This window comes from Euwallacea similis, chromosome 14 (assembly GCF_039881205.1).
Source record: "Euwallacea similis isolate ESF13 chromosome 14, ESF131.1, whole genome shotgun sequence".
In the NCBI taxonomy this organism is placed as follows: domain Eukaryota; kingdom Metazoa; phylum Arthropoda; class Insecta; order Coleoptera; family Curculionidae; genus Euwallacea; species Euwallacea similis.
In genome coordinates this window covers 4171947-4191387 of record NC_089622.1, presented here as the reverse complement: position 1 = coordinate 4191387, position 19441 = coordinate 4171947, and the positions used below count along the sequence as shown (strand labels likewise).

Here is a 19441-nt window from a genome sequence, read left to right as displayed (position 1 = left end):
TATGACGTCCAGGGCGCTGAGCACAAAGCTAATCTAAGCCCTGTTGCCCACTATAGGCAAAAAATTTATATTTTCTTAAATTATCAATATCTCAAAAAATAACACAGCAATTAAAAAGGTGTAAAAATTCTTACTCGAATGTTTCTATATAAGCCACATCACTGAACTATCAAATTTTTAATCTTTTTCACCGAAGCAAATTTTTAGTTTTTTTCACCGAAGCAAATTTTTGGTTAAAAAATATCTATCGCCCATCGATTATAAAAAAAGAAGGTTAAATATTCGTGTTTTTCGCTTCCTCCCCACACACTTCAAAATCCCCAGAATCAGTGAAGCAGTCAGGGTCAGATCATTGAGCAAAAAATTGCCTTTCTAAACCATAGCAAATCATTTAGTAAATATTATTATTATTATTATTGCGAAACCAGCAATTCTTCACTTACAAAATTAAGCTGTACGTAAATAACCAAATTGGCATGCATTCCTATACTTTTTACCCAAGTGCATAAGCAATTCCATACTTCTGATATAATCTCATGCATATGTGTAACGAAGTTACTTTCGTATTAATTTCATATTTTGCAACCAAAAATATTTATATGTATATCCGGTTGAATTATGGAGATGGAGATTAAGGAAGCATTTATTTATGAAAACTAGAACACTTTATGAGTCGAAGTCTGCTGAATTTTTTCTTACTGTTTCACCATTTTCCTCAACAGTACCATTATCATAATAACTAGTGTATAAATGCAGCAAGTTATCACTTATCAGAAGGTTCCACACAAACAGGTTTATTAATGTTGATGGGTTCCAGCGTACAGTGGCGAATCAAGGGGTTACATAAATCTCGCTTAATTGGTATAAATTATTTAAGAGATGCGTGCCTGTTTCTCTCTAATAAACATTATCAACCGCAGTGACGTAGACAATGTACTTTTACTTGTAAATTCGAATCATCTTTGGGTAAGCATTAATTGAAACTTTTTGCGGTTTCAACGATTTGTTATAGTTGGAGACTTACAATGATCTTCAAGGAAGAACTAGAAATTGAGCTTAAATTTCTTAATATTCGCTGCTCCGTCACTGGAATTGGACCGAAGCACTTTCTCTTGTGATATAATAAATGAGCCTCGCCACTAGTTAGCATAATAGTCTATACCTATAGGCTGACCGGTGGAATGTCCTTAATTTAACGGTAACAGGGGCAGGAAATTGGGTCGAAAGAAATAATATTGTGTAGGGTCAGTACAAGTAGAAAAAGATGAGTAACTGAAGAAAGACATGTGTGATCTATTGGTTCAGCAGAAATGTGCAGTGGAGAGCATATACACGAATACGTTTTAATTGAGCAAATTAAAGACGTAGATATAACAGTTTTAAAGTGAGAACTAGCTAACAAACCAAATGAAAGAGAAACATTGGAAAATTCTGAATTTAGAAGTTCGATTCAATATTGAATTTTGGATTTAAGCATTACAAATAACTGTGCAGAGTCATTCATAATATAATTTAACTTTTGGCATGAACTATAGGGCTTATTTGAAAAAATGTCAAAAATGGTCGTATTTTGATCTAAATTTTCACAAAACGTCAGATCAAGAAAAAGTGATCGAAAATACGATATTTTCACAAAGACAACGTTTTTTTAATGCTAGATCCTTTATGCTATTCAATAATCGAAAAGAGCTGACTTTTCTGATTTCAAACAAATATATATTTCCTTAATTTTGACTAATAGAGTTCTTAAAATGGAAACCGGTGATTAAACGACTTTCATTTCATAACAAGTTACAGAATGAAAGCACGTAATTTCATTTCATACTTCAGTTACCCTGTGAAACCGGCAACAATAATAATCTAGAGGCACAGGACACAAAATATGCTCAAGTTTATGCCAATTGCTCAGAAGTCTCTCTTCTAAGCTCCAATTCAAGCATCAAATTGTGTTCGCTTTACAAGTCCGTATACAGGGCGACCGGAAATTGAGTTGCATAATTTTAACAGCACTGTGACTAAAAATACGGCAAAAAGCTTTGTTTTCGAGACGCAGAACAAAAATTTAAAATTTTACCTTTCATTTTTACTTTTTTAGATATGTGGATAAATAGCTGATCGCGAGAACCCATAGGCTGTTATTTTATCTCCTTTTACTCGCCTCCTAATTTTTTGTAGCGCACTACTGATCGTGACTTCCTTATATCTTGGCAACGAAGCGTTTGCAGACTTATATTTATATACGAGCTTTATGTTTTATTTTTTCGAAATATAAATGCTGTTAAAATTCTGTAACTTAAAAGCGCGCCATGGATAAGTGTGCTTGACAGGTAAAAAGAGATCATCTCCATTAGTTCTAATGCATGTCTAAATGCCAAATTCCAAAAAATATTCCAAATTTGGACAAACTTTCTCTCGCGCACTTTAGAAGAAATAAAAGAAACATTTTATACCCTGTATCTCGGTAATGAAGCGTGTGCAAATCTATATTTAAATGAACTTTTTGCCATATTTTTAGTCGTCGAATATGCTATACAACCTAATTTTGGGTTGTAAACAGTAGCATTTTCTGAACTTAGATATTCACATTTTCTGACTGGTTCAGAAAAAGAAATCGGATAATAATCATATATTTTAAGTAGGAGCTTTATTGCAGTAACAATGATGAGTTCATTAACTCTAATAATCATGGAAACATCAGCTCATTCTGTATCAGTTGAGTTCTATTCATAAGAAGAGAAATTACAATTGAAAATAACACTATTAGTGACTATTTATAGTTTATATTATAAGCTCTAAACGATGTTTAAACAAATCTGGCCTTCAAGTCTCTTATCATCCGTTTCCGAGACATTCCTGCCCAATCAGAAGATTACTGAAGAAGCTGATTGAGTAATTTATCGTGGAATTAATTGTGAAACCGGTCTTTTTCTAATCTTCCAGAAAGACCGGTTTTATGAGAAATCAGGAACGTTTTGGGTACGTTTTAAGACCCTACTTTGGTACTGTGATTGAGTTAAAATTTGCACCTAATCCGAAAAGTACTGAGGAAGCCTTTTAGGCAATTTTTCGTGGAATTTATTGTGAAACTGGTCATTCTTTAATTTTCCAGAAAGGTCGATTTCGATGACAATCGAAGACGTTTCGGGTACGTTTGAGGAACTCATTTCGGTACCGTCATCGAGCCAAACGCCTCCTAAACCATTTTCTTTTCTGTCACTTCTCATTTATCTATCCGGCGTCGGTTTAGTCAGCGGTCGGCAGCAAGTTGAGCACCGTCAGAGAAAAGCACTAGAAAAGCACACGGACGGCGGATAGTTATAGCACATTGTAGGTGCCGACGTCTGGTACTGTGGTGCTTTGAACGCGATTTGAACCATTCAACTTTGCAAAACCATTTTTGTGCTTGTTTTTTTTTATTAATTCACATGGAGTGTGTTAATGGATAGCGGATTTTTCCTTGTAATTTGAGACAGTATTTAAGTTGTTTTTCTTGTGAAAGGTGCGAGATACTGGATTAAAATTCGGCCGTAGTAAGAGGGAAATTTAATTTTTCTTAAGGTGAGTGAGAATTCATAATATTTTAAAAAGTTAAAAAAATTACATAGTTAGTCAAAACCTAATGGAAAAAAATACCTAAATACTAACACAGAAAAGGAAATTAATCTAAGTTTATAATTTGTTTGCTTAAAAAATAAAGCCGTTTGTAAGTAAAGCTCTTTGCAAATAAGAAAATGATTTTAAAAAATTTGTAAGAGACTTTATTCCCCTCTTTGACTTCTAAAGACAAATCAGTAAGTACTTCTTATTAAATCAATTTATTTAGGCAACAATGGCAAAACAATAGAGACCAGAATAATTTTCTAAAAATTTTACCGCACTTGATCAATATTTTTTCACGCCATTAAATTTTCCTAATAGGTACCAAAAAATTGTCAGGTTTCTAATCCATAAATGGCCCCATCTAATTTGAACAGATGTAAAATGTAGCAGATAATCGAGGGCAGGCTCTTCAATCGCATTTCTTAAATGGGATCTTAATGATCTTAATGGAACTACATTTTTGCTAGAGAAATATAACTCAAATTGCTAGTATAAAAATGTTTTGTTATTGCGGCAGAACCACTTTAGCGCCAGTGCTTTGAGGTTTTTCAGCTTAGATTTCCGGTTGTTTACAAGGGACATCCATCCATCATACATTGTTAGAATGACTAAATCGAATTTTAAAAAATGTGACTCTAGATTTCTTTTTTTTTAATTTATTATGTAAAATTTCAAAGATCAAAAAATTTAAACAATTTATTTTAGTACTGAAATAAACCTTCATTTATTGTTATCTAATGATGGTTGGATATAATTAATTGACTGTTTCTACCAACCACACTAAAATTTTTAGAACGATTTTTTAATTAAAAATCCGCAAACATACCTTGAAAAATTTTCTACAAAAACAGTCTGACTTTCTATAATCACAAGTAAAATAAATCTACTAAATCCGGCTCTGTTGCAAATTCGACTTGTTTCGAAGCTACAGCGAGAAAAGATCTAACTTAAGATGCTGAAGATGCTGCCAATACTGGGCATAGAAAGTACTGAAAGTTTTAGGCCGAGTGGTTCTCAATGTCTGGTTCAATAGACTCATGTTAACAAACGATTTTTTTTTCTTTGAAACCTCTGAGATGTCCAGAATCTATCACCAAAATTCACTGCAAAATCGCAGCAGAGAAAGTAGAATAAAATCTGACTTAATGAGTTTAATTTTAAAAATGGGTTAATACGTTTAGAATAGGCTTCAACACACATTATTTCTCAGTCTGAGAAATCCCTAGCTTCATTACATTTTCTAAAATTCTTAAAATTCCTTATTTTAAAAACTTGTAATCACATCGGAAAAAAGCTCATATGCTACTGATTTTCTTATACTTTTGAAAGGGATATTGGTATAAGAAACAATAATACAGAGAAATATATAATTAGTTCTTTTCAATTATAGCTCCCTTCCTTAAAAACACACAGTATTCAAAAAACCCACACATTTTTTGAAAAGAGTTTATTATACAAAAAAAATCCTAAATATCACAATTATTCGTTTTTCCGATGACTAATTAATAAAAATCCGTGGTAACAAATAAAAATTCTTTCCACTTCCGTAACTGAAATTTTCAGAATTTACGGTCGAGGAAGTCTCTGACATTATTTCAAACTTGAACTTTTTAATGAATTGTAGAACGTAATTCTCTAATATTTTATTAAGATATTGAAATTTCTCTAAAAAAAACGTGTAAGAATTCATCATAAAAAAACGGCTAATTGGACGGAATTTTAAACTTTAATGTGATTTAGTTTTATAATTGAATTCTGAGAAACTATATCTTTTCTTTCTTTTTCGAACTCTAATTACCTGAAATTTCTTCTGATTCAATGAATTAGGAAGTCTACAAAATACTTCAATTTTCACAATTAAACACTTAATCATTAACTAAGACTCTATCAAAGTTAAGTTTTTCGTGACTTGTTATATTATTTTACGCATATTTATGCATATTTTATGTCTTAAGGACTTATTAATTTAACGTCAATGTAAGGTGTTGACATTACTTGGCCAGTAGGTAATTACAGTTGGTAATTGCAGTAGGGATCAGATTACATGCTCTCCGTGCGAGTTAAAATAATAAGATATTAGTTACGTGGTTACTAGCGAACTGAAATCCTTTAAAAGGAGAAAAAAATGAACTAGAAAAGCAGTTCCAGATCTCTATTTACTAAATTGTAAGCTTGCTTGTTAATATCATTACAATCCGCTTCTTTATATCAATTTATGAAAATATTAATACATTTAAAGTACGTAAAATGATGAATCGTTTTCATTTCCGAGTTCCTTACAAAATCAGATAGGCGTGTAAAGAAACCCATTAGCAATGCGAAAAATGCTCCTTTTCTGGAGTTTTAAAAGAACTGAGTGGCATCTTGACTAGAAACCTTCATGTCTGAAAACAGCTCTATTAACGCGGATCATGGGGTTGAGGAGATTTAGATTTGGCCAGAAAAATTTATTTGATGATAGAGGAATTAACTCTGATTATAAGAATTTCATTCACTACTTGTTCCACAGTAAAAACGGGCATTTCATTATGAAATAATAATTGTAACTTCAGTAATAAACATTGACAGAAATTGTATCGGAATAAAAATCTCTGTCAGCAAATTTTTGGCATTGATAGAAATTTTGCCGCGAAAAATTATCTCTGAATGTCCAAAAGCATGTTTGGAAAACAATTTATGTAGTAGTTTAATATTGTTTTTTTAACTTAGAGTATGTGTTTAAAGATACCTAAAAGAACAGACACCTTGTAGTTCGGTCATCTTCGCGTTTACCTGGTGACTTGTGATGTTCCTTCATTTTACCAACCTTTGTAAATGATTATCTGAATCTGCGTTCCGGCAAACCTCTATCAGTCTTTCTTTCCAACTTATTCTTCATTTCTCACTATTTATTATCTCTTAATTTTTTCTCACTCTTTCTCTTCATTATTTTATCCTTTTTCATTTCGAATATATTCATTTATTAAGTTCATATACTATACTGAGTGTCCTCAGATGGGGCTGCCTATACTACAATTGGACTGAATTTTGCGTTTTTCGACAAAAGTCACTTTTAATAAATGATTTTACTTATTCCAAAAACACCTTTCATTCTGAGAAAAAATTATTTTCTTATACAGGGACTTCAAAATCTTTCAAACCATGGTTTTGACTTAAGAGTAAATTACCTATTTTTATATTTATATACCTCTATTTCTCACTTTCAAACAAAATGTTACTTGAAGAAGTTGCTTAGAATTACTTTAATAACCAAAATTTAAAATTTCAACGGTTTTTATTTTGAAATTGATAATAATCCTTAAATAAAAAAAAAGTAAGACACTGCTATTGCCAAAAAGAATAAATACTTTTTCCCCAATTTTTGGATAAAAATCATATCCATGTGCATCATCGCTATCTTCTAGTGTATGCAAAAATTTCGACTTAAATGCTTTAAAGTTCTTACTTTTTAAAAGTGCACGAATATGCGTCTTGCTAATATTTAGTTGACCCGACCTTTTCTTTAGTGATAGCTTCGAATTCTGTGTCACCGAGTCAATAGCTAATAGCGTCGCTGCATCATCTCATTGTGGGTTTTTCTTGGCCTCTACGTTTTTCACATTACCTGTTCGATAAAACTTTCGTAGAAGGTTTTTTTAAGTTCTGTCGATTGACTTGTACCTCAGGATATTTTTGGTGGAATATTTCAATAGCATGACAATAAGAAATATCATCAATACAAAGAGTACTTAATCAAATAAATTTGATGTTTTAAAGTTAGCATTTCTACATCAAAATTAAAGAAGTGTAAGTACAGCTTAGTTTTTAGAGTGATGACAATTTTGTTTAGAATATCTGTAGAAACCTGCTTGTCAGGTGCTTACCTACCTAAGTAATAGTAGTAGTAGTAGTATTTTATTTCTACAGGGTATTTCTTAATTCATGGTAAAAAATGAAATGAATGAATCATAATTATTTTAAGATAAAAACCTCATATAAAGGCATGCTCTAAATTGCTCCCAGTTTTATTTACAGGGTGTTGGAGTTTCATTTTTTTTTCGATTTTCATTAATTTCTCTATTAGTTGTAAAGATAATTAACTTAAAATTGGTAATAACAATAATTTTAGCATGGCAAACAAACTGAAAGAACAATTATTTAAAATACTCCACAGGGCGTTACTTTTCTCGTGGTCGCTCTCAACATTTTACATCAGAACTTTTTATTACATTTTTAGATTTTATTCATTAATTTCATTTAATTTCTTATGTCTTTTATTAACTTTTTTACCTCTTTATTTTTTTAATTAGGAACAATAGTTTAAGAGATATTTGGAAAAATATCCACCATGTTCGCCCTGATTGACCTAAGGATATGATGAAACAGCAAGGTAGCGAATACTGCAATTAGGCATAATAAGTGTGTGTGGAATTTTTATATGTAATCATAAATTTCTCCAAAAAAATTATAAAAATATAAATATGTAATAATAAATATAAATTCCACAGTTTACTATACCTAACTTCAACATTCACTACCTTGCCGATTCATCAGAAGAGAAACGTCTTATGGAATATTTTAAATAATTGTTATTACCAATTTTGTGTTTATTATCTTTACAACTAACAGAGAAATGAATGAAAATTGAAAAAAAAAAAATTTAACACCCTGTAAATAAAACTGGGAGCAATTTAAGACATGCCTTTATATGAAGTTTTTATCTTAAAATAAACTTTTGATTCATTCATTTCATTTTTTACCATGAATTAAGAAACACTCTATAGTATAGTTGGCTTAAAAGTTATTCATCAATTTCAAAATAAAAACAATTGAAATTATGGATTTTGACTATTGAAGTAATTCTAAACAACTTCTTCAAGTAACATTTTGCTTAAAAATAAGAAAGAGTTGGTTTGCTTTTAAATCAAAACCATGTTTTGAAAGATTCTGAATTCCCCATATAAAAAAATATATTTTTCTCTGGACGAAAGAGGTTTCTGTAACAAGCAAAACCTTTTATGAAGAATGATTTTTTGTTGAAAAACGCCAAATTTGTTCCATTTGTGGTATAGGCGATCACATCTGAGGACACCCGGTATATACATATTTGTTCTTTTTTTAGCCTAGACATGTCCAAAATAATCAAATACTCATGTACAAGAAAAAATAATATTAGTTCAACTCCCGACTACAAAACATTTTTTTTTTAATTCTCAACAACGAAATCAAACTGATGGTTGCAAGTTATTAATTTTGTCATAGAAAATTTCCTGTCCGTACATAATCGACTCATTATATCAAATTACTCCGTGCAGCTGACAGCAAAATCAACAAAACGTCGAATGCAGCAAGTTTTAATAGGAAAATTTACGGAAATTACCAAAGACAATGAAATGATAGCCAAGAAAAGAAAGTATTTTATTGAAGACGTTAGCACGCCATTCGTATAAACTTATCGTCTAGTAAAATTGCCGTAATTATCTTTTGTCACTAAAAGTTGCAAAATTTCACCTAGACATAGCGCAATATAGAAGTCAAATAATAGACATTCGGTCTTATGTCATTGATTATTGCTTTCGGTGATCGTTAAGTTTACACTAAATTGCGACAAGAGTACGACATTAAGTGCCAGTTTCAGAAAATAAAATGTATTTTTTAACGTGGATTCAAATTGTTGGTTATAAGATTTATATGGAAAACAATTCGTGGAAACAGTCGCAAAAACAGTCGCTTAGCACACATATTTGTGTTTTTGCAAATCCTTAATTAGACTTGCAAATCGTGCTTTTTTTAAAAATTTTTAAGCAAAACAAAAGGCGAAAACGAATGAGAATTTCATTAGTTTTATAAACGGTTTATTAATGTGGCAGCACAAAATTATGCAACAATAATACCGCAGTGATAAATGTAAATCTCTCAAATTGGTGAGTATTAATTTCGCCTAATTGTCGGCCTACAAAATCTCCAATAAGAAAAATGTGGTTATCGAGGAAAGTATAGTGTGGCCAAAAGTAGTAATGCGGTGATTTCAGTTGCTGCCCACTTGCAACCGCGAATATATTCATAGAATTATAAGCTTTTACTTTTAGTCTGTTCTCACCCAAAATTTCACTACAATGGAATACAAGGTCTTAACGAAGTATCTCTGTTTTAGATAGTTTTAAATGTATTCAATACATTTTACTAAACTTCAAAACACGATTTTAATAACTTTCTTTAAATCGTAACTGCACGAAATGGATCCATATTAATCTATGACTAAGAAAGGTGAAAATCTCGGTGTCAATGCCTTACTTATACTAATATACATGGTGATTCACTAACAATGAGACAACCGAAAGCTGGAGGTACTATACTTCAAGTGGTCACAATTGGAGAAAATATGCCTTATTCGAAAATTGATAATTTTTAATATACATATAAGGTCTTGAAAGTTAAAATTTTAATTCATTTTTTTGCCATTTTTCTCAAAATATCTAGGTTCGATACTTGAAAATTTGTTTAGTTTGATTTTTTAGGTGACGAATAACGTATGTTTTGCAACTTCCGCGTTGCTAATAGAGAACTTATTCTCAAAAGCCGTGTAAGGTTAAGGGGCCAATTCAATCCCCACGGGCGATCAATCTGAAATTTTTACCAATTGTCCCTATCACTCAAAGGACTTACCACATAAAATTTTAACTTCCTAAATCTTCCCATTCGAGGATGGGACAGGGTTGAGGATGAAAACTTTAAAACGCCATACATGGGAACTGTTCATGGCACAGCGTGGGGCAAAATTGTGCATCCTTTAGTAACCACCTTCTTATTTTCATATACTTGCAGATTTATTGGTTGATGCCAAAGGGCCGAAATCTCAAAAAAAAAGTAAGGTGATTTTAAAGAAGTTCGCGCTTTGATACACTAATCACTTTTGCACACTGTGTAACGGGCCTCTCGAAGTATCTATTCACGTTGAATCAGATTTGTACTGAATTCAGTATTTGGGATATAACGATTCAAAGTATACGCATATAAGTATCAATAATTTATAAGTCTAAGTCCATATAATTCATATAACTAACGCGGCAGAAAACAGCACCAACACCAAATGACGTCACTCTACAATATACACGGCATAAAGCCCCTAGAGTTGCCCTCTAAAGTTATGGAAAAGTAAGTACAATTATGTATTCAGACAGAAGGGAAGAAATTCAATGTTTTTGAGAACACTGGTTATTAGTCAGGGAAGGTGGTGACGTCAGCATCTTCGTCCGTATCACTGTCTTCTTAGACACCTACGAAACCAGTGGTCTTAAACATGTTTGTCAAAATTTCGGCCGGGTTGATAATTCGGACTAAGTAACGAGCATATGATAAATACTAAATAATTACAGTCACATGAGAACAACAACCGACAGTACGCTTTTCATTTGCGCAATCACAGCAATAGCGGCATATACTTGATACATCATTTCGTTTTAGCGTATAATCGATGAAAAAGGTGTAGGTTTTCCGATTACAATGCCTAGAACGAGATTGTACTCTCAAAATAGTTGCGTTTTCCTTCAAGTAATCAACATTCAGGAAACCATCCTTGTTAGTCATCTCTTCTAAATATGATTTAGCTTGGCCCAATTGATAAGTACTAGTGAAAAGTAATATTAATTGAGCTTCTGTTAATTGAGGGAAATTCTTTATCGCGTTTCAAGTAATCTACCTGAAAATAATTTTTTACACCCATTTTCCTGTTTCCACTTCTTCCGCCAAGTAATACGGTGTATCTACCAGCGCCTGTATCCTTGCGATGATTTTTTCTCCAACGTTCTTATCGGAAGTAAACCATTGTCCGAACTAACTTTGTAAAGAAACCGCGATTTTAAAATATCGCAGGTCAAGTAATTGATATTTCTGTTTCAAAATCCCGTGAACAACTTCAACGACTTATCGGATTTTTGTTACAAGTCTTGAGCGATTGGCTTCGAAATTCTCTAACTGTTTACGTTTGTCTCTAAGAGCTGGCATAGTTGTTTTGTACCCTTTACTGTTTAAATATTCTATTACGTCCCGAAATCCTCTGTCCAGTACAAAAATATCCCTTACTTCCAGTAAATCGGATAATTCCGCATTATTATCTTCCAGAATTGATCTTAAAATTCGCGTATCATTTTCGTTTGCGCCAAACGGCCCAAGCATATCGACAACAATACCACTAGTGGTACATATCGTGAATTATTTACACAGAGGTACTTCTTTTGGCCGGAAAACGATCTCCTTTGATATTCATTGCATATACTTTTCTGATGTCGGGCATAAGTGCCATTATATATCAGAATTAAATCCTCATTATCAACTTCAAATACAGTTCGAGTAGTTGGGCTCGTTTCACGTACAATTTTTTCTCTAGTCGTATTTTGACATCCAAAGTGTTTAGCTAGAATATCTTGGACAAAAGCACATCTCACCTATTTAAGTTACTCGGAGACCACCCCTTTATGGGGTAAATGGAGATGGGAAGCAATTAGTTCATGTGAATTACCGGTTTTGAGTTTGAATAAAAAGGTAAAGATGGCCTGTGTGGTGGTTCTGTTACAAGAATTTCTAAGATCAGTTAACATTTCTTTTAATTACAATACATTTTCCCAAGTCAACGTTGTGAAAAGTCTTAATTGTGTTTCGGGTATAAAATAATCCGTGATTTGATAAAAAATACCTTTATCACAACAAATCACTAAGTTTTCTATCATGCAATAGAGCTCTTTCCATGTGATTTAAAAAATATTTGAAAATACCTTGATCATCATTAAATCTTCCTCAAAAAGTGAGTCGAAGATGATGTGACTTCGACAGCATCTATCGCCGGCTGGAATAAAAAAATTTCTTTTCGCATGACTCTGGTAACGAGCCTTTTCGTAAATTAACATTAAATTGGAAGTTGTATTACCACCACAAATGATGCAATATTTGTGAGTTGCAACGGTGCGATCGATTTTCAGACTAACCAATTCTTCGACCTGCTCATTAGATGTTAAATTATATTAAACTTCAGGATCACGTGTATCGTCTGTCTCCTAATCATCGCTATCCTCGCTGATATTAATCCGAATCGACTCTTCCCCCATAGGATTTTGAGCGATGTCATTTGAAAGTCCAGCATTTTGCTGAATTGGGACCAACATTCTTTACTTTTTATAAAAGTAAATCCGACAATATTTGCACATGGTGAGATTCTGATGAACTGCAACACAGAATACTTTTGGGTATAAACGGGCGTCTTCAGGCGTGTTGATACATTTTGACTTCCAGGCACTTTCCTCCAGACACTTGAACAACTCACACACTTAACGTTCAGCGACGCTGATGTAAAAAGTAATGAATCATTAGATTTCATAATTTAAAATAAATAATAATAAATTTTAAAAAACTGCGAAAAATTAATCGAAAATTTTCAAGTAAATATACACACCAAGTACACACTACTGGACACAATAATTTATTGCTATGTGTATAGGTATACTAAGGCGATAAGTCAGAAAAAATAATTTATTCCGATAAATACTATTTTTTTCTGCATCGTGGTATACGAGTACTTTGAATCGTTATATCCCAAATACTGACTACCCAAGTACTGAATTCGATACAAATTTGATTCAACGTGAGTAGATACTTCGACAGGCCCTTTACACAGTGTGCAAAAGTGGTTAGTGTACCAAAGCGCAAACTTCTTTAAAATCACCTTACTTTTTTTTGAGATTTCGGCCCTTTGGCATCAACCAATAAATCTGCAAATATATGAAAATAAGAAGGTGGTTACTAAAGGATGCACAATTTTGTCCCACGCTGTACGATGAACAGTTCCCGAGATATGGCGTTTTAAGGTTTTCACACTCAACCCCGTTCCACCCTCGAACGGGGAGACTTAGGAAGTTGAAAATTTTATGTGGTAAGTCCTTTCAGTGATAGGGACAATTGGTAAAAATTTCAGATCGATCGCCTGTGGGGGTCGAATTGACCTCTTAACCTTACACAGCCTTTAAACATAATGTTCGTAAAATAGATTATTCTCGAAAGCAGATCGAGATATCGAAATGAAACAGGAATATATAATTAATGAAAAAATTATTGCTCTCTTGCTCTTTTGAATCAAATTTCATGATAAACATACAGGATAAAACGTTAGTAATTGTAAATTCTGTAAAATTAACCGTACGTGGCGCCCTTTAATAGCACCGCGGAAATTACAAAACATATTTCATTCGTCACAATTTGAGGTGTAGTGTCTCCAGCTTTCGATTGTCTCATTGTTAACGAATCACCCTGTAGATGATCACGTCAAAGATCTATAGGATTATCATTTTGAATTCGATTCTTCAATAACCGATATAGATGAAAATTCATGTTTCTGTTTTCTTTATGATATACAGGGTGTTCCACCCCAGCTAGAACGTTCGATAGCTCCCAAACCAATGGAGATACAAAAAAAATTATTTCATAAAATGTGTTTCGATTTAATTGCTGCACATTCTAAAATTATTTTCAAATATGGCGGACTTCCGTTTATACCGTTTATACGTTATTATTTTTTCTGATACTTGTCAAATGGAAATATTCAACCACCAACAACTTCAGTTTTTCAAATGGAATGATATAATTATTTTTTGTCTATCCGACGCAGAAAAAAAAAATCTCTCATTTGATATACTATTATTAATAAGTATTCTTACATCAATCCGCAACAAGAATATTTTTAAGGGGCAGCAAAAATGATGCAAAAAATAAACGGTTATCTAAAGAATGTCAATGGGATTTCAAAGTAAATGTTCAAATTGTTGACCGTTATTTTCAACGCACAACTGGACCCTGTCATTAAACTGTTTGTTAATTTTAATTAATTAAATTTAATTAATTTTAATTTTTTTAAGTTGTTGGTGGTTGAATATTTCCATTTGACAAGTATTAGAAAATTGATATTTTAGACAATAAATAAAAAAATTATAGCTTCTGTAGTAGTCTATTTTCTGCTCTTTGAAATGAAAGAAACCATAAAATTTTATGTCTTTTACTTTCCTTGATTTTGGACTTTTTCTTCAGTTATGCATACATCAATTTTATTATAAATTGTCTAATAACTTGTGAATGGTACGAATTAATGCTTCCATATGCTTAATGAACTGATATTCATTTTGAATAAGGAATCCAAAAATGTAATAATATACAGGGTGTTCCATTTAAAATAAGTAAGTTAGTGTCAATTTCCGGTATAAACGGAAGTCCGCCATATTTGAAAATAATTTTAGAATGTGCAGCACTTAAATCGAAACACAATTTATGAAATAATTTTTTTTATATCTCCATTGGTTTGGGAGCTATCGAATGTTCTCGCTGGGGTGGAACACCCTGTATATTATAATACATATCTGAAAAAATAGAATATTGCTGGAAATACTGTTTAAAAATGTTCAGTTTCAGGTGCATATGATGCTGCGATTTGAGAGTGTATTTTCCAGATATTTTAGACTAGATTTGAAGTTTTTAAATTCTCGAAAAATCAAGGTGTCGGTTTTAAAGTACAGTTACGATTGTTGTTTAAAGCAATTTTCTGAATTTTTTTTTTCTGTTTTAAAGTGGTTGTTTAATATAGCACTTCAAACTATCAGTGCACTCTGGAAGTTACGGTAGAAAATCATTTGTAAAGCTATTCTTCAAGCCAAATTATGCGTTCTGAATGTCGTGTGAAATTGAAAATGAAGTTCCAAAATCGAGAAAAAGATCAAGGCAGCACTGTCAAATTACCCACTGAAGATTATTCGAAAAACCAAAACTGGTCTTTTTTTTACTATACCAGTTTTGGTTAGTTATTTATGAAAAAACCTTTAAACCCATATTATTATTCTGAATCGATTAGCCGAATATAGAACTTCTCATATTTGGAACTTTTCAAAAACCTTCATTTCAGTTTTTTTAGTCTTCTTTCTTTTTTTACCCTGACAATTCAAACAAGATTTCATCTTAAATCTTCAGTAAAATTAACCTTTCTCGGTAAATAACAATTTGGTAGACGTGTATTTGTATTTATGCATGCACTTCGGTTTAAGAATGTATTTTTCATACCACATATGAGACAATCATGTTAAACATTTCTCCGCTTATTACCCGATTATCGGAGAAATATAGAACTTCAAAAAAATACTATAAGATACAGACTTGTAATTTTTCTTGACAAATTACCTGTTTCTTACGTAATATTTCAGAACTAAAAATTAAAGCTCAACAATAATACTCACAATAATTTCGAATTGAGAAAGTCATAGCAGCCTGAAATAAGTTTCCTATTGTCACTATTTCTCTTCTTATAACTAATTTATCATTTCCTTAAAATTATATTAAAAAACATAATAGTTTTATTAATATGGCTTTATGATAACAATTTGCGAAGTTGTGCCAAGAAACCTAATTAGCTTCTTATGACAAGATAAACATGTTTCAGTGAAAAATCAGAGATAACCATCTGAAGAAGAATTTGTTCGTTTATGCAAAAAATGTTTTTGCAAAAACTAGTTTAATTTTCCCAAAAAACGGAAGGTCGTAAAAAAATTGTCAATAAAAAAACCAATTCTAGTTAATCTGATGATAAATTGTTATTGATTTTATTTTACATTATATTTTAATTAGATTAGAGAATTATGCATGAATAACTTGAACTTGTATTCGAACTTCATAATTTTATAACTAATAACTTGTAACACTTCCTTAGTCTTGAAAGCTAAATTGATGGGAACTATTTAAAAAGTGGATGAAAATCGAAGAAACTGAATATGATACACAAAATCCGATTGATTTTAATTGTGGATATTTTTCCCAGACGCTTGAAGATATTCGATTCTCCAGAAATATCACGTCATTCTTTTAAATTTATTAATCCAATCCTGAGACTAATATCAAACCATCACTCTTTATGATTCAGGATGTATCTGAATCAATGAGCCTTTGATTAGCATTCTAAGGCATCTTTAACTTCGTTTCAATTCCCCTATGTTCTTACATTGCCAGTAGGTTGAAATAGGAAGTAGGAAATGGGTTTCTTTAAATTCCAATTTGCGGATTGCTACCAAATTTACGTGAAATATAAAGAAAACTGTGATATTTAATAATGTAAAATTTGTACCATAGAGCCAGTAATGGATTTGAAAATATACAAACCAAAATGTCAAATCACTTAGCAATTCGTCTTTTCGCCATTTTTTATATATTTAACTTATCAACTTGCGAATTGTCTTGTAAAAATGTTACAGAACTGAAATTTACAAGTAAGAGAAAAGTACGCTCTTTCATATAAAAATTATATCTCATTGGTGCTAAAAATGGATTGGAAGAGAACAATAAATATCTATTACTATTTAAAAAAATTATTCTGATATTTTTCAAAGAAAATGATAATTTAAAGTACGAAACAATGCAGAAATAATTGAAGAAGAAAATAACAACCAGAGATATTTGAAACACGAACGCCTCTATGCCATCTCTGACGGTACGCTATTGCTCATTTGAAATGTGACGGATCATCGAAAATAACAAAATTTCATGAATATGGTATTTTGAGATTTTGCATAAAAAAGGAGAAAGTCAATTTGAAATCAAGACCGAGCTCAGAATATTAGCTAAGTAATGCGATGTGGATTAATGTAGTTCTTGTTCTTGTTGCAAGGACAAAGTTTTACCACAACAAAAGTCGTATGTCTGAATATGCTCTAAAAATTGTACGAGGCGCAAACATTATCATGGTCATGAAACCACAGAACAATAAAGAACTTACTCATCATTTGCCTGATATGAATTATATGCAATTTGTGGCGTGTATATGGATAATGGCACTAGCCTTGCCATGGAGAGAATAATAAATAAAGTCAATTTATATTGTTGCTTAAGTTGACTGAATATTTACAGCAATTGAGCTCCTTCATAGTATTGTTCAATATTTGAAAGAAAGCTCAGCAATCGCGCGCTTCCTTTGGAGCTCACATAGCAATTTTTATCGTTTAAGAAAAAACTCGTTTCTACTAAAGTGCAATGCTTTTATCAACAAACTCAGACATGCACAAGTCCATGTGCAAAATGTGGAAGCAAACTATTCTGCACGTACCATAATAATAAATCATTGGCAAAGTGGCATGTAAAACCAATTCAAGAGAAAGAGAACTGGGTGAATAAACTTTGAAAATTATTATTATTGACAACAGGAAACCATACCAATTTTAGAACAATTTATTTAATGTGTTAACCCTAAGTTAGTTGGAACGCGTCACGTAAAGAGTAACCGCTTAACAGTACACTCAACACTAAACGGAAGAGTGCAATAATGTAAAGTAGATTAATGAATCTGAAACGGAAGAAATAACGCAATGGATGATAAGTTCCTTATATCTACGAGTGCACTTTGTTAGCTAATGTGTCGCGGGTTGATTTAGGTGCATTGGCCTCTTTGGGCAATCATTAAAGCAAAAAAGTTCCTTGGACATTCTATAAAATAATCAAGCTGTAATAAGCAGATTGAAATACAGGTTCCCATGCAAACCCTTAAAATGATTAATCGTAAAATTTGAACCCTCGGATTTGTAAGAAGTGCTTACTACTAGGTAAAAATGTAAGGAACTGAAAGAGTTGCGGAATTCTTCATGGGATAATATGTAGAATTATTCGAGAAAAATTTAAAATTTAAAATATTGATGTAGAAGTTCATGAATTTTAGAATGGAGAATTTTTAGAAAAGCTGCAAGATACTTAAAACTTGCAGGTGGGGAAACAGCGTCTCGTACCCAAAATAATTCTTCAAAATCTAAGGAAAGAGTAGACGAGTCTCATCATAAAAATACATAAAATAATCCTTGAAATTAAATATCGCTTTTAATACCCTTCAAACCGACATTCTAGGTAATCAAAACTACCGCATTTGGCCGGCATTTTCACTATTACAAGAATTCAAAAGTCCGTTCTAGATATTCAACCGAATGGTCGTTCATTTTCTGACGCAACAGATTGGTTTTAACCTTAATTCGGTTTCACTAATAAAAAGTTCTATAAACAAAACGATCAGCTATATTATGTAAGCACCACCTTTAATTTTGCAGGTCAATTTCGGCTAAGAAACGTACTGAATCGTGCTCTGAATCAGTGATTAGGAATTTGTCATTAAAACTGCAATTATCACCGCTGGAAAATATGTTGTAAAATGGTTAGTAGTTAAGAAACTATTATTTCAGTTGTCATTAATTTTGGAAATTCCTTCTCATTATGCCTACCTAGCTAGTGATTTCTCCTTTGTGGAATATCCATAAATTAAAATCGAACAAAAAGATCTCAACATCTGAAAAGCATTTTTATTGCAAGGGTAGAAACTTCGGAGAAATCTACCTGCCTCTGATGCCCTTAAATCTTTTGTTACGAAAACGTCTCTTGGTTTGCCAGCAGGTGCAAAGAGGGTTGATTGAAAACCATCCACCGTCTAGTTCTACATTATAGTTTTTTAAATCAGAGTTTTTGGGTGTTCCTCTATGGTGCCGGCCTCCGTATCTTTAGGTGCATTCCAATTTAAGAAACATTCACTTGACAAAATTTGCACTTCTTTACAAATTTTTACTCATTTTCTGAATTAACGCTAAAACTTAAGCTGTAAATGAAAGGGAATAATTAATCACACAAGTATAATTTTATTGATTTTCAATTTACCACTGTCATTACTTTGATACCTGCAGATGCAATAAGTAGCAATCTATAAATCACTTCACTGTAATTAGCCACCATTGCAATTGGTTTAATTGGTATAATAACAAAAGTAGAACCGCAAATAGAGAGCAATTTGAAATTGTATAGATGAATTATTATGCAT

The 19441-nt window shown here is 31.9% G+C and overlaps 1 protein-coding gene across 2 annotated transcripts in view; it reads left to right on the top strand.

Moving 5' to 3' along the window:
• Window positions 1-3236: 3236 nt before the first annotated feature.
• The window catches only part of Ptr (Patched-related), a 34923-nt gene continuing 18718 nt past the window's right edge, over window positions 3237-19441 (top strand). The window contains exon 1 of one of the 2 annotated variants that reach the window (XM_066397260.1): window positions 3237-3558. The gene's annotated coding sequence lies outside the window, so the exon portion shown is untranslated. The remainder of the gene's footprint in view (window positions 3559-19441) is intronic. The other variant, XM_066397263.1, reaches the window with a different exon arrangement.